Raw genomic sequence first — 15,244 nt, forward strand, 5'->3', positions numbered from 1 at the left:
AACCAGTAAAAAAATATACTATTTTATTCAGACAGTGAGAAAACAGTTTCTGCAAAGGGAAGTTTCATACTACATGGTCCAAAGCGGGACAACCATTCATAACGCCATCAAACACATTGAAAAAAGGTCAATTTCAGAGGAACAAGTTGATTGTCTTCTGTCTATGATGGCTTTGTGACTGTTCTCCAACACAAGGTGCCATGGGAAAGAAAGATTTGGCATGTTGTATTGAAATGCTAGATCTTTTCGATTTTAGGTGAAATTACTCCACTCACCCCTTGAAAGCACATGAAGGCTTGGCCAAGCCGAGAGAAGTAGCCGCATTGCCAGGAAGTATATGGCAATAACTCAGTGTATTGGCATCGTTTTATGCCCCCCTGTATAATCAGATCAGGGCATGCTTTGTGCTCTGATCCGAGAGAGGAAGAGAACAATGAGGAAAGATTGTTTTGGAGTTAATGTTGCTCTAAGCATAAGCTATTATATCTTCATGCAATAAAGATTTGTACCTGTTGATAAATTGAAAAGTAAAAAAAAACTACCAAATAGGATGCAGGTGTTTTCTCTCTATATTATTGGAATGACTTATAAATAAAGGCTGAATGCAGAAAACCAGTTCATTTATATTTCCACCTTTTTTATTATTGATCAGTTATGTGCAACATTTTGTCTGTAGTTCAGCTGTTGTAGTACATATAGAAGGCCGATAAAAAATGTGGATATATTTACGTATGCTCAGGTATTTTCTATTTAGTCTTAAAAGAAGTTCGGGCCTTTTGATCTGTAGCTCTTCATTCAGACTAAATAGTTCGATGGTGTCCCAAAGCTCATAGCTTTACTGACACATAACAGCAGCTCTTACCTTATGCTGCTGCCTCTTTATCAGTCTCCTTCCTATAAATTTACAGTTTTATACAAAGAAAACAAGTGCCCTGTCATAGTATTATTATTTTACCCTCCTACACATCACCATTAATTCCACAGCGCTTTACAGACATCATCATCACTGTCCCCATTGGGGCTCACAAGCTACATTCCCTGTCTTTGGAGTGTGGGAGTAAACCGGAGAACCCAGAGAAAACCCACACAAACATGGGGAGAACATACAAACTCCTTGCAGATGTTGTCCTTGGTGGGATTTAAACCCAGGACCCCAGAGCTGCAAATCAACAATGCTATGATGATGAATGATCTGCAAATATATAGTTACTACTTGTACAAGACTAAATTGTGCCAATATGCCGTCTTTTCTCTGATTAGTTCTGCATTGCTTAAACTATGACTACTGGACAACAATGCTTAGTTAAATGTAGACATCTTGTTCTTGCCTCCAAAAATCTTTCAGATAAGTTCTCTAGTCTTCTTACATTTCTGCACTTGTTTTATTCCCTGAGTATTCTGTTTATTTTTTTCATCAAATCCACCACATCATTCCATACAGTCAATGTAGATGTAACTTTTTTGTTGGACAGGTCGTAGTTTTAGGTTAGTTTGATGGCAATTACATTGATGATATCTTATCTTAGTGGTGCCAATGATCTGACATAAGTAGGACCCGCCCATGGTCAAACTCCTTAGATGCAGCAGTCACTAATGCTCACATCTAAGGGGTTACACAGACAGAATCAGTGGATTCTCTAACCAACGTGAGAACCCTGCTGTCAATCACAATCTACTCGCATGACCTTCGAGATGTTTTATGCTGCATGTCCTCCTGCAGTTAGGTGACCACAATGTGTATGTAATCATGTTCCAATTTGCAGAAAGGTATTAGAGGGGTTGTCGTTCCTATTTTTTTATTCTACAAACTGACCTAGAGAATCAGTAGGTATGTGTTTTTTTTTTACTTTTACACCATGCTGGGACAGTTTGTGCAATAGAATACGGGGTGGACAACCCCTTTACAAAGCTGCCTATCTCCAGTAGTGAGCTGTATGTCATTTATATAAAGAGATTGCATTCTATAAGGCTGGAGGTTAAAACCAGACATTCCTAAGTGAATTCTTACCCAAGTTCATGAGCACTTAAAGCCCATGTTGTATCATACGGTTTCATGCAGAATATGATGTCTCCTGGAATTTGCTCATGTTCTGTCATAGGCAATGCATGCATTCGATGATGACGTAAGATCCTCATCACATTATTTGATCTGTCACTGAACGATCCATTGGACATCTGCTTTCCACCCTATAGATGATGTATGGCAATAGTCTCACTCCACAGAACTTTAGCAACTTGAATTGATATTGGCTCACTATTTCCTATCATTGCGAGACCAGTGTAATTTTACAGGAATTACATCATATATTTGTATAAATAAGTTAGAATTATAATGGATATTAAGTTAGGTAGGGCTAAAATGTAATTGCAGTTTTAATATTAATTTATCACTTCTATTTGTCATTATTTTCCTGTTTGGTTAATGGGTTATTTTTTTATTTCCTTTTGTACAATTTTTCTTCTTTTTATTTCTAGTTTAGATTGTGAGCCCCAATGGGGGCAGTGCCCATAATGTCTGTAAAGCGCTGTGGAATAAATGGCGCGATATAAGTGAGTAAAATAAATAAATAAATAAAAATAGTTTCAGTAATGAAAGCAATTCAACTGTTGACCAGAAGAGGGCAACCTGCCATCTTATCTGTACTTGAGCTGCTCATGTCACTGAAGCTTTGCCCTCCTCCTGGCTCAGTGAATCCACCTCCATCTTTGCACCCACTCACAAAGCAGAGCTGCTGCTTTGTTGGGACCTCCGTGGTTATTTATAAATGCTCTGGATGACAATTCTCTTAATGCAAAAAATGTAAGACCAGTGTAGAACCATATTGGATTATAAAGAGACCTGCATTTGTTATCATAACAAGAAAGGGATTGAAGTGATGAACATTTAAAGTTTAAAAAAGGCTTGAAAATTGCAAGATGCATTTCTCTTTCTATGTTGTATCTGAGGCTAGGTTTTGGGGCAGCTGCAACATTCTATCTATGAAGAGCTACAGCCTTTATGGAGAATATAATTCAATACTAGATATATGTGATGCTCTAATGACAGCTCACTGTGCCTTCGCTGACCTGCCTCCTATTTTACATAATGCATCTAGTAGTGCGGGGCAGGTCAGTGAAGGATCAGTGACCTGTCATAAGAGCATACAGATGAATATGTAAGCAGAGCACCAGATAGAGCACCCCCTCAGGCTGCCCAGGAGCACGAGCATATCATTATCTCCAAACTGAAAGTAAAGATTACACAAGAACCACAGGACGGATTTCATCAACCAAGGTATCATTATAATCAGTGTAATGATGCCAACCTGACAGTATATGTAGTTTACTGAGCACAATCCCGCTGACAAGTGCGCTTTAAAAGTTTGCTTTCTTGTACTCACTAGAATAAATACTCACTGTCTATGGGCCCGATTCACGTCAGTGTTAATGAAGGGGTAGTTGGAGTGAGAATCGTCAATTCATTAAGAGACGCCCACCATTTGATAAGCAGATCTTATCATAGGCATGGGCCTCTGCCAGTGATGTACTCCAGTGTATTTGTCATGTCAATTATGCCATTAAAGTGGCGTAACACTTGATGAATTTATCATGCCTCATATTATCCCAGCTCCGACTACTTTGACAAAGCTGGCTTCCACTGACATAAAAACGTCAAAAGTTGCAAAATGTTTGAGCAACTCGCAACAAGACAATAATGTTCATGCAAAGTTGCTGTAAACCATCCAAAACAGCTTCAAAGTCTAAAACATCCTGTGTACCATAGTCGCTTGTGTGAGTTAAAGAGGTAGTCCAGTACTCTCTCATTGATGACCTATCCTTAGAATAGGTCAACAATGTCTGATTGGCCGGGGTCCGATACCTGGCAGCTCCGCCATTCAGCTGTGTCGGCTGCGGCCAGAAGTAGTCACTTGCTGAGCTGGCCGTCTTCTTGTAGTGACTGCGGCTTGGTTCTGCACATCCACCTCCTATTCAAATCAACAGGAGGCGGATGTGTCGTAAATTGTGGCGGCCACTACAAAAAGACTGCCATAGACACCGGTAACAGATGATCAGTGGTGGTGGACCCCAGCCGATCAGACATTGATGACCTATTCTAAGGATAGGTCATCAATGAAAAAGTAGTGGACAACCTCTTTAACTCAATAGTGAAAAGAATGCAGTCCATCAACTGCTCATGTTGTTCTACTAAATCAAATGTCAGTCCCCTCTATGAACATGGGAACATGCTTAGAGAAGAGAAATAAGTAAAACCATATGCCTGCATGTGGGGTAGTCACAAGAGAACCACAACTGCCATCATGAGGATGTGAAGCACTGTGGTCCTTTTATTCTGGGAACTCATTCACCGACAGCTTTACAAACCCCGGAGGCCTCATAAGTGGGAGTTTTATTTTCTGAATCTTTGGAGAAAGTATATTTAACAAAGTCACATAGACAGTCGCATCCCATCGTGTAGACATGCCCTGTATCTGTGCTGAGCATGTTATAATTACTGAATATTTTATTTGCAAGTAAATGAAAGTGTAAAGTTAATTTGGATCTGAAGCTTTATTTCAGGTAATGGAAGTTTTACATATACAGTGACTCAGTATAGAACCAGGGATACTATCAATAGTCCATGACTATAGCAGTGCACAGTAAGTAATGACAGTCTTATATGTGTGGCTGATCACGAGTTGTCCCCATGGTGGGAAGCACAGTCATTAGTGAAGACTGAAAACCAAATAATGTCCAAATCATTGTTTGCCTGGATGGTTTTTCTTGACTTTTCCTTATATGCTAGAGGAAAACTAGATGACATGTTCTAGATGTTCAAATATAGACAACTCATTTATATGAATGAATACAGACCATATTTAAAAAATACTAGAAACCTGACTATATTCTTAGCCAACAGATAAGCAGATGCCCAGTTGTTTTCTGTTTAATTAGCAAATTTTAACTTATAAATGAGTAACAATTGGACACTGTTCATTTATCATTACTTACTCATCATAAACTTAAAGGGAATCTGTCACTAGGTGTTTGTCACCTAATCAGACGGCAGCATAACATAGGGGCAGAAACCCTGAGTCCAAGGATATATCACTTACTGGGCTGCTTGCTGTAGCTTGGATAACACCACAATTATATCAGCAACTTGCTGCCAGTTAGTCCAACCATTCCCCCACCAGTGATTAGCAGCTTTCTGCCTATGCACTGTGCACATTTAAAGCTGCCAATCAGTGCTGTGGGCAGGGTTATACAGAGATCAGCATCGGAGAACTGGTAGATCTGCAGCAGAGAAAACAGTAATTGTATAAAAACTGCAGCTGGCAGCCCAGTAAATGATACGTCATTAGAATCAGGGTCTCTGTGCCTACCTCATGTTTCTCTGTCACCAGCAAAAACCTGGTGACAGATTCTCACCTCTCTGGCATTACCATGTCCCAAAATACTGTAAAATACTGCATCCTGAATATTCCAAAATTATAGCTCTCATCAAAAGGTAGCAAAATCTATTTCTTCTGGAGTATGGCTTACAGAAGTATCTGCCTTGGATTCAGACTCCAGTCATAATGCATGGCTACTTTATAATACACAAGATGCCACCGATTCATGTTTGTTTCATATAGCTGTCAATACTCATAAAATCAGGTGTCTTTGGCCTTTCCAGGAGGCTGATCGGGTAGAAAAAGACTTCTTCTTGGTAAAAGATCATAGTGAGCCTTATCTGTCCTCCTCGATCACTATATCACTCTTTACAGTTGAACGTGAAGCTCTTCTGGAGCATAAATCTCAAACATTTCTTTCTAATTTCCCTAGCAAAAACAATATCACTCTGTACTTAATAATTTCCTTGGTAGCCATTAGTGTACTTTTTCTTGATACTTTCATCATATTGATAGTAAGATGTCTAAGGAAAGAGTCTAATTATCGCGGCAAATTGTGCTGCGCATCAAGATCTCTTCCCAAATTTACACAAAACAGTATAAGTCAACTCTTCACTTGTACACAAATGGGACCTTGAAGTACATGGAGGTTAGGATGGAGCCTTCACACCCACAAACTCAATCCTACTTTCCTTCAGCTGATAACCAGGATGTCACATTTTTGAGGCCTTCTAATTTCCCCAGTCAATGAGACTGAGATAGTCTCTGGTATCAATAGGTTCAATGAAATTACTGTATTTTTCAGATTATAAGACTCACTTTTTTTCCTCCAAATTTGGGAAAAAAATGGGAGTGTGTCTTATAATCCGAATGTAGTTTACCGGCTGCGGTGAGCCTCTGCTTCCCATTGGTTTCCCTGCGGTGGGCTCTGGGAAAATGGCATGTGCAGATTGAGATCTCGGTGGCCACAGCATCACTGTATACAGCTCTCTTTTGAAGCCCGGCCACAGGCAGGGTTTCAAAGGAGCTCCGTAATGACAGGCACAGCCGTCATCAGCTGACCCCTGCTGTAATGGCAACCCATCGGCGGCCCACGATCATATCACGGGCTCGCCGAGGAGCGGTGAGAAAGACATGCACGCATGCCCTGAGTGTAAAAGATTGAGATTCACAGCGGCATTTAAAAGGTTAACAATCGCAAGCGGAGCATCGGCCCACCAGCTATAGTTAGCAGCAGGTCCTGGCTATAATACACAGCCATCACCTGCTGGGTATGAGGCATGAGTCCGCTCCATACAGCCACTTCTAACACCAGTCGTGCATATACTGTCGATGTCGTGAAGGGGTTAATGCCCGCTATATCTGTACATGTGTTTTATTTGCAAAGTAACATAAGTCACAGGCGAATAAATAAATACATTTCATAAATTAAATTGGAGATTATTTGTATTTTGATAGAAATTATGGCTGTGAGAAATTAATAAAGATTAGTTTCTATCATTGTCAAACAGCCTGGCCGTATTGTGCCAGTTTTATGTTTTCATGGCATAACCCATGTTACACGAATGAGATCACTAAAGCAGTATGCAGGTAGCACTGAATCAATGGTCAAAGAGAACCTCAAAACTATGGTGGCGATTCATTAAGACTGGTGTGGCGCAGGGCAGTGTTAATGAAGCACTCGCTGTAGCACATTGACCTGTTAAATTATTTATTTTTTAGTTACACAGCGCTCAGTATTTAGATTACTGCTAAATCTGCAGCAAATAAAACAGTGATTTTATCACAACTGCAGCAATCAGCCCAGTAAGTGACACATCACTAGAATCAGGGTCTTTGCCCTTACATGATGCTGCGCTCAGATGAAGTAGGAAAAACCTGTTAACAAATTACCTTTAAAGGATATCTGTTAGTAGGATCATCCTTCCTAAGCCATCTATATGGGCATGTAGGTTCTAGGAAGCTGAATAAAATGACACCTTGATATCTGAGATCCGATGTTTTATTCCAGAAATGTCCACGTTTTTGTTAATATATAAATAAACTGTTAAAGAAGTTGTCCACTACTTTTCCATTGATGCCCTATCCAGCACCCTCGCCGATCAGCTGTTACCGGTGCCGGTGGTGGCGGCCGCCAGTCGGAAGTGCTCACCTGCGGTGCTCCGCGATCAAGTGGCAGTGGCCGTCGCGGTGTACTGCACATCCGCCTCCCATTCAATTGAATTGATGCAGGCATCAATGTAAAAGTAGTGGACAACCCCTTTAAGATCTATGGGCCGGATATAGAATTTGCCTCCAGAGATTATTTTAAAGGAAAGGAGGCATTACCAGTGGGAGGCATGGTATCTGTAACGCAGACTGTCAGTCATTACATGTCTCACACTGGTAACTTCCCCTTTCATTTAAAATAAGCTCTGGAGACAGATTCTCCGGGAGATCTGTGTCCAGCCCATAGATCTGAACAGCTCATTTACATATTAAGAAAAATGTGGATTTCTCTGGAATGAGACATTGCATTGCAGTTATCAAGGTATCACTTTGTTCAGCTTCCTGTCACCTACATGCCCATATCGATGGCTTAGGAGGGTTAGTCCTCCTGACAGATTCCCTTTAAAGTGTTCTGTATACTGTACAGTCATGGCCAAAAGTATTGAGAATGACACCAAAATTATATTTTCACATGATCTGCTGGCCTCTGGTTTTTATTAGTGTTTGTCTGATGTTTATATCACATACAGAAATATAATTGCATTCATATTATGAGTACCAATTGGTTATATTGACAGTTAGAATGAGTTAATGCAGCAAGTCAATATTTGCAGTGTTGCCCCTTCTTCTTCAAGACCTCTGTAATTCTCCCTGGCATGCTCTCAATCAACTTTTGGACCAAATCCTGACTGATAGCAGTCCTTTCTTGCATAATCAATGCTTGCATTTTGCCAGAATTTGTTGGTTTTTGTTTGTCCACCCGTCTCTTGATGGTTGACCACAAGTTCTCAATGGGATTAAGATCTGGGGAGTTTCCAGGCCAAGGACCCAAAATCTCTATGTTTTGTTCCATGAGCCATTTAGTTATCACCTTTGCTTTATGGCAAGGTGCTCCATCATGCTGGAAAAGGCATTGTTGGGGGCCAAACTGCTCTAGGACTGTTGGGAGAAGTTGCTCTTGGAGGACATTCTGGTACCATTCTTTATTCATGGCAGTGTTTTTAGGCAAGACTGTGAGTGAGCCGATTCCCTTGGCTGAGAAGCAACCCCACACATGAATGGTTTCAGGATGCTTTACAGTTGGCATGAGACAAGACTGGTGGTAGCGCTCACCTCTTCTTCTCCAAATAAGCTGTTTTCCAGATGTCTCAAACAATCGAAAAGGGGATTCATCAGAGAAAATGACTTTGCCCCAGTCCTCAGCAATCCACTCCCTGTACCTTTTGAAGAATATCAGTTGGTCCCTGATGTTTTTTCTGGAGAGAAGTGGCTTCTTTGCTGCCCGCCTTGAAACCAGCCATTGCTCAAAGAGTCTCCGCCTCACAGTGCGTGCAGAAGCACTCACACCAGCCTGCTGCCATTCCTGAGCAAGCTCGGTACTGCTGGTAGTCCGATCCCGCAGCTGAAACAGTTTTAAGATACGGTCCTGGCGCTTGCTGGTCTTTCTTTGGCGCCCTGGAGCCTTTTTGACAACAATGGAAGCTCTCTCCTTGAAGTTCTTGATGATGCGATAGATTGTTGACTGAGGTGCAATCTTTGTAGCTGCAATACTCTTCCCTGTTAGGCCATTTTTGTGCAGTGCAATGATGGCTGCACGTGTTTATTTAGAGATAACCATGGTTAACTGAAGAGAAACAATGATACCAAGAACCAGCCTCCTTTTAAAGTGTCCAGTGATGTCATTCTTACTTAACCATGACTGATTGATCGCCAGCCCTGTCCTCATCAACACCCATACCTGTGTTAATGGATCAATCACTAAAACGATGTTAGCTGCTCCTTTTAAGGCAGGACTGCAATGATGTTGAAATGTGTTTTGGGGGTTAAAGTTCATTTTCTGGGCAAATATTGACTTTGCAAGTACAATAATTGCTGTTAAACTGATCCCTCTTTGACATTCAGGCATATATGCAAACTGCCATTCCAAAAAATGAAGCAGTAAACTTTGGAAAAATTACTATTTGTCTCATTCTCAATACTTTTGGCCATGACTGTAGATAGGGATTACTTGTTTACCTGTTAGATCCAATAATGTAACATACATGTCCACAGGGAACAATGTACACATCCTATCTATACGTGATGCCATGTTATGCTTCATATCCAAATTTTCTCTTCAGAGAGGAAGATTACTAGAACTCTAGTGCCACCTACAGGAAGTAGCAATTCTAAAAGTCAATATCGACCCTTTAACGAGCCTTGTCACATGACTTAGGATATAAGCTGAACCAGAAACTCAATTTGCAGACACTGTGTTTCAGGCTACATATGGCCACACTGGCTGATTCCCCCAGTGATATCTGAGCAGCCTGATCATCCCTTACTGGTAATAGCATGACTGGAGAGACATATTGTGCTTGTAGACATTCATGATGGGTGGTCAGAATTCCTATAGTGCAGTGTATGCAGACATTAAGATGCCCCTGTAACCTGAGAGTCAATTAATGGCACCACTAGTCAGGAGGAGCCTGCCCACATGTGCCACAACTCCACAGGAATAGACTGAAATCCAAACCACTCCACAACAACACTTAACCCCACGGTGACCTTTGTCCGTGTCAAGGGTCAAAGTGAATTGCAGTAAGAGAGAATGTGGATACCTTTACATGCTTGTAGAGTATATTAGGTGGTTTTGTAAGATTATTGCATAAATATTTAGCAAGTCTGTAAAACAGTAACCAAAAGGATGAAGGAGTTAATAAACTGGTTATATAAGATATTGATTTTTATATTTACAGAATTAATATTTTTTTATCTATGTATTTCTTGTTAATCATATAACACTAATGACAAGGTGCACAGTCAGTTTGGCTTTGGAAACCAACACAAAGATGGGCAGAACATAATAGATGACATTTGCAGGATTAAAAAAGGAATTTTCTTTGTTTCCAGAATCTTGTTAGTCTGGTTTTGCAATGTATTCCCATTCCCATCTGCAATAAGGAGTTTTAAAGTGTGTGACTATTTCTATTTCTTTTTACTGATTTTCCACTTAAAAGGAATCTGTCACCATGTTTTTGCTGCCGCATTTGATAGTGGAATGATATAGGGGCAGAGACCCTTATTCCAGTGTTGTGACACTTACTTTACTCAGTGCTGCACTTTTGATTAAAAACTGTTTTCTCTGCTGCAGATCTACCAGTTCTCTGAATACTGAGCTCTGTATAATCCTGCCCACACCACTGTCTGCATAGGCAGGAAGCTGCCAATCGGTGGTGGGGGCGCGGTTAGACTCCCTGCCAGCAGGACTTCAATTGTAGTCCTCTACTGATAATCTCCTGCTGATAAAACTGTGATTTTATAAAAACTACAGCAAGCAGCCCAGTAAGTGACACATCACTATAATCAGGCTCTTTGTCTCTACATTATGCTTCTATCAGATAAAGTGCAATCCAATCATGAAAAACGAAGTATACATGCAAATAAAAACACTATTTATTTCAGTTTTTTTAAAACAATCAATAAAAACAAATTACTAAAAGAAAAGTAAATAGAAGGATCCCACAGTTAGTAGGTTGAAGGTATAGTCCAACAAGGTAGTAGACAGGTATCAGCACATCCAGGAGTAATGTAGAGGCATGGAAAGCCTATCCAAGCAATCAGACAAAATCAATAAAGTGTCACATGCAGTAAAAAATACTAACAATACTGTAGCAATTAGTGGTGATGAGGACCCAAGGTATAAGGTCACTCAAAAGAAGCTCAACGGTATAAAAACCTGTTAAGAAAATAAATTGTCATGAGACTATAAAGTGTTGCGTGAAATAAAGAAGCAAAGTCCATAGAAGGTACTGTATCAAGCCTTGAAGCAAAAAAGAGGAATTAGACTCAAAAATACCACTACCACACAAACCCTAAGCAACCAGAAGTTATGATAATGCAACATATGGCTGAGTTTTGAATATAATACAGACACATGTCAGGAGAGATCCATTCATCATAGAATAAACATAAGACATCATAACATAATAGGTATATAGGGGGTGGAGGGAAGAGGCAATACAACCTGGTAACTGTGGAAGGAGGGACAACCCCAACGCGCGTTTCGCGTTTCATTTCTTCAGGGGGAAGGGTCAATCAGATAAAGTGGCAAAAACCTGGTGATAGATTCCCTTTAAACTAAGATTTGATTTTTATTTTGAACTTGACAGGAGACTCATGCTACCCGAATAACATGCAGCATGAATCAGAGCATTATTACAGCTATTTATGTTTTATTGGTGTTTCACAGGAAAAATACTTTGAAAAGTCAACTACAGACTATGCGACTCAGATGGCTAGCCCAAGGCAGGTTCGCAGCGGCTTCTCCCGGATGAACAGATTTCTTCCTATGTGTTTGTATAGGGAGAGACCTTGGATCTACTGTAGTGTTGCAGGGTGTGGAGAAGCAGCCGAGGATCTGCCTCAGACTAGTCACCCAAGACACATAGATCCTGGGCAGATAATTAAGGTATATTTTATCTGACTTGGCGAAGCTTTAGCACCATGATTACCTTTCTTTGAATTTGGTTGAGGACTCTAGTTTGTAATACAACAAATACAATACAATATTGTGACATGTTAGTATCCTTGACTGACTGCAATTCACATCACAACCACAGGGTGGCTACACACACACACAGCACTAGGCATATCATGACAGAGTATCACAAAATCACGTTTTAAAAAAAAAAACCTACAGGAAATCATAAATCCCATATCTTAGTCAATATTGAGCCAATGTGTTGTAGGTGATTTAACCTCTTAGTGACCAGGTCTAACCAGCCAGTTGTTTTTTTTTAGGTTTTTGCCTCTTTTTAGCAGCTGCACATTTTGTTTTTACTTCATTTGCATGGCTGTATGAGGCTTTGTTTTATACGAGAGAAATTATAATTTTTTTATCACTGTTTTAGGAACATTTAAATTCTTGTGTCATTTAGATATTTTTTTCTTATTTTATGCAAATGTGGACAAAAGCAATTTCTGTTTGAGATTTTTTTTATTCATATGTTTTACTGTTCAGGCTTCACACCACATAACCCGCTGAATGAATTCTCCAGTTTATTACAACCGGGTGTGGATACCTAATATGTGTAGGTTGTGTATGTTTTGTTACATATTTTTTTTGCTTATATTTTGTCATGGCGCCTTTTATTTTTTAGTACTCTTTTTTATGTTTTTTGCACATGTTTTATATACATTTAATTTTTTTTTACACAATTTGTCCCCCTAGAAATCATAAAAGATCTCAGGTGAAATTATTCATTTTTTTTCCCACAGTAACATTGAGCCACAGTTAAAAGGTAAAACAGGCCCCTGATGTGCCACATAGCACTGGTGGAGCAGACCCGGTCAGCTAGGACCTAGACGATCTGCTATGCTTGGAAGGTCGGCTTTTGATAAAATACTTTTATCTTCTAAAAGACTAGTCTGGCATTGCCCCCCGAAAGTCTCTGCCAGTGCCAATCTAGGTGATTGACAGGTCTCTTGCTATGGGAGAGACCTGTCAATCACTTCCAGCAGCGCAGGGAGAAGTCAGGATTTTCTAACTATATTTTTCCAGAAACACCAGTGCATATCAAAGAAAAACATACCAGGCTGCAGTCATGTAGCCAAGCTTTGATTCATGTTGCCCCCCCCGGTTTGGGTGGCATAAATCAACTGATAAATTCTCTTTTAGCTATTTTGCATCTGTATATATAACAGTCCTTAAAGTCGTTATACAGGACATTTTTTTTCTATGGGCCTAAAAACTAGCAGGCAAGTAGCTGTAACAGAGGCAACTACCCGCTTGTCCAATCTGGTGCCTCAACGTGATCACAAACCACTCCTGCCTGAAATTCAGCTAGTCCACAATGACTGAGTAGCTCTTATTTTTTCGGGCTGCTCTGTCAACAAGGTGTGACTGCCGACGTCATGCTGAATGACAGCCGGCTCCCCGCAGCTAGGCAGCAGGGAGCCGAATGTCAATTATCATGACGTTGGCAGTCGCACCCCGTCAACAGAGCAAAGCGCAAAGAAGCCTCTGCTCTGTTGACGCGTGGTCAGCGAAAACCGCTGAATTGCTGGCAGGAGCGGTCTGTGACCGGTGTGTGCCGGCAGAGATCAGCAGCGACACAACAGGCAGGTAGTTAGCAACTACCTGCCTGATAGTTCTTCAGCCCAAAGTGAAAAATGTAATAATTCTGGATAACCCATTTATCTACAGTTTGGGTGTAACAAAGCATCCCAGCCTATAGCATACAGAGTGTGCATATGGATAACGTATATGACGATAATTTCTCATTGTTGGGACCATCTCAATATCGATATATCAAGGCCTTGCTTGACTCCTGATGGCACAGATCTTGTCTTGTTCTTTGTGGGCTATACATTCACAGAGCTTTTATTAGAAATGTGTAATTATAATTATCTTAGAATAACAAATGTAGAGTATTAATTACCTCCTTGTCCTTTTGCCAAATATCAATGTTGGATCACATTGATATAGCTAATCAAAAACATTTCTACTGTCGTACAATATTATATATAATGTTATGTTCATATCAGAAGATACATTTGGTTTTGTATCTGTACTATAAGGACATAGTAGGTATCTCTATGACAGATCTGGCCAGTTCATTTTTTTATGACCATCATGTAATACTACATTTCACCCTGTAGTGGCTGCTGCAGGGAGATGTATTGGCATTTGTAGAAGCCCACAGCTGTCCCCTGGGGGTTTCGGATGCCAAAACCTTAGCAATTAGGTGATAGATATCATTATTATTATTATTATTTATTATTCCCTTTAAAACCGATTATATGCCACATGAAAATAGAGAACTTGTCACTATAGGACAAAATAACTGCATATTATTGTTTTATAACCCATTTGCATGTAATTAGTGCACATGTTAGTTATTAATTTGGTCTTCTTATACATGCAAAATTTACAAGATTTCTGCAATTATAGTATTTTATATTTTGCCGTAGTGCTATATTCTACTGTGGTCAAAATTCAACATTTTTTTATATTCTGATATCTATCTATCTATCTATCTATCTATCTATCTATCTATCTATCTATCTATCTATCTATCTATCCATCCATCTATCTATCTATCTATCTATTTATCTATCTGTCTATCTAATCTATTGATCTTTTATTAAATGTTACATATCCTCACTAGTAGGGATGGTAGAATTGATTTGCAGGACTCCGGTCCATAGGGCAGATCAGTAATTCGTGTCCGCTGGACAGGAGCCATTCTTCTCTTCTTACCTGCCGGTATGCCAGACCTTCCTTTTGATTAGCCTGGCTGGCGAGACGTCATTGTTGCGGCCCGTTGCACACTTGATTTTGCACCAGCTCAGCTAATCAAGAGGATCCGGGAATGCCGGTAGGTAAGAAGATTCCCCAGCTTCCCATCCAGCGGTCACAGATTACCGTCCTGGATGATAGACCAGAGTCCTGCAAATCCATTCTTCCATCTGTAATCACCACGCATCTTTTCATATGTACATGTCGCCCAATGACTGAGCTGCAAAAATAGGTCAGAGTAATTGGACTCTTAATCTACAGGCAGTTCGCATCTGAAATCTGTAATTGTGAATTGTGACTGATAGCCGACCCCTGTCATTGTGTTTACTTGGTGTGATCTTATCAATTTTTTGCTGCAAATACATTGTTATAACTGCGACAT

At 40.1% G+C, this 15,244-nt stretch overlaps 1 protein-coding gene across 50 annotated transcripts in view; it reads left to right on the plus strand.

Moving 5' to 3' along the window:
- LOC141164440 (protocadherin gamma-C5-like) overlaps nt 1-15,244 on the plus strand; it is a 533,108-nt gene that overhangs the window by 430,429 nt on the left and 87,435 nt on the right. The gene's annotated exons all lie outside the window — the stretch shown is intronic.

This window comes from Phyllobates terribilis, unplaced genomic scaffold (assembly GCF_046119375.1).
Source record: "Phyllobates terribilis strain yellow unplaced genomic scaffold, ASM4611937v1 Scaffold_10__3_contigs__length_209671492, whole genome shotgun sequence".
NCBI lineage: Eukaryota > Metazoa > Chordata > Amphibia > Anura > Dendrobatidae > Phyllobates > Phyllobates terribilis.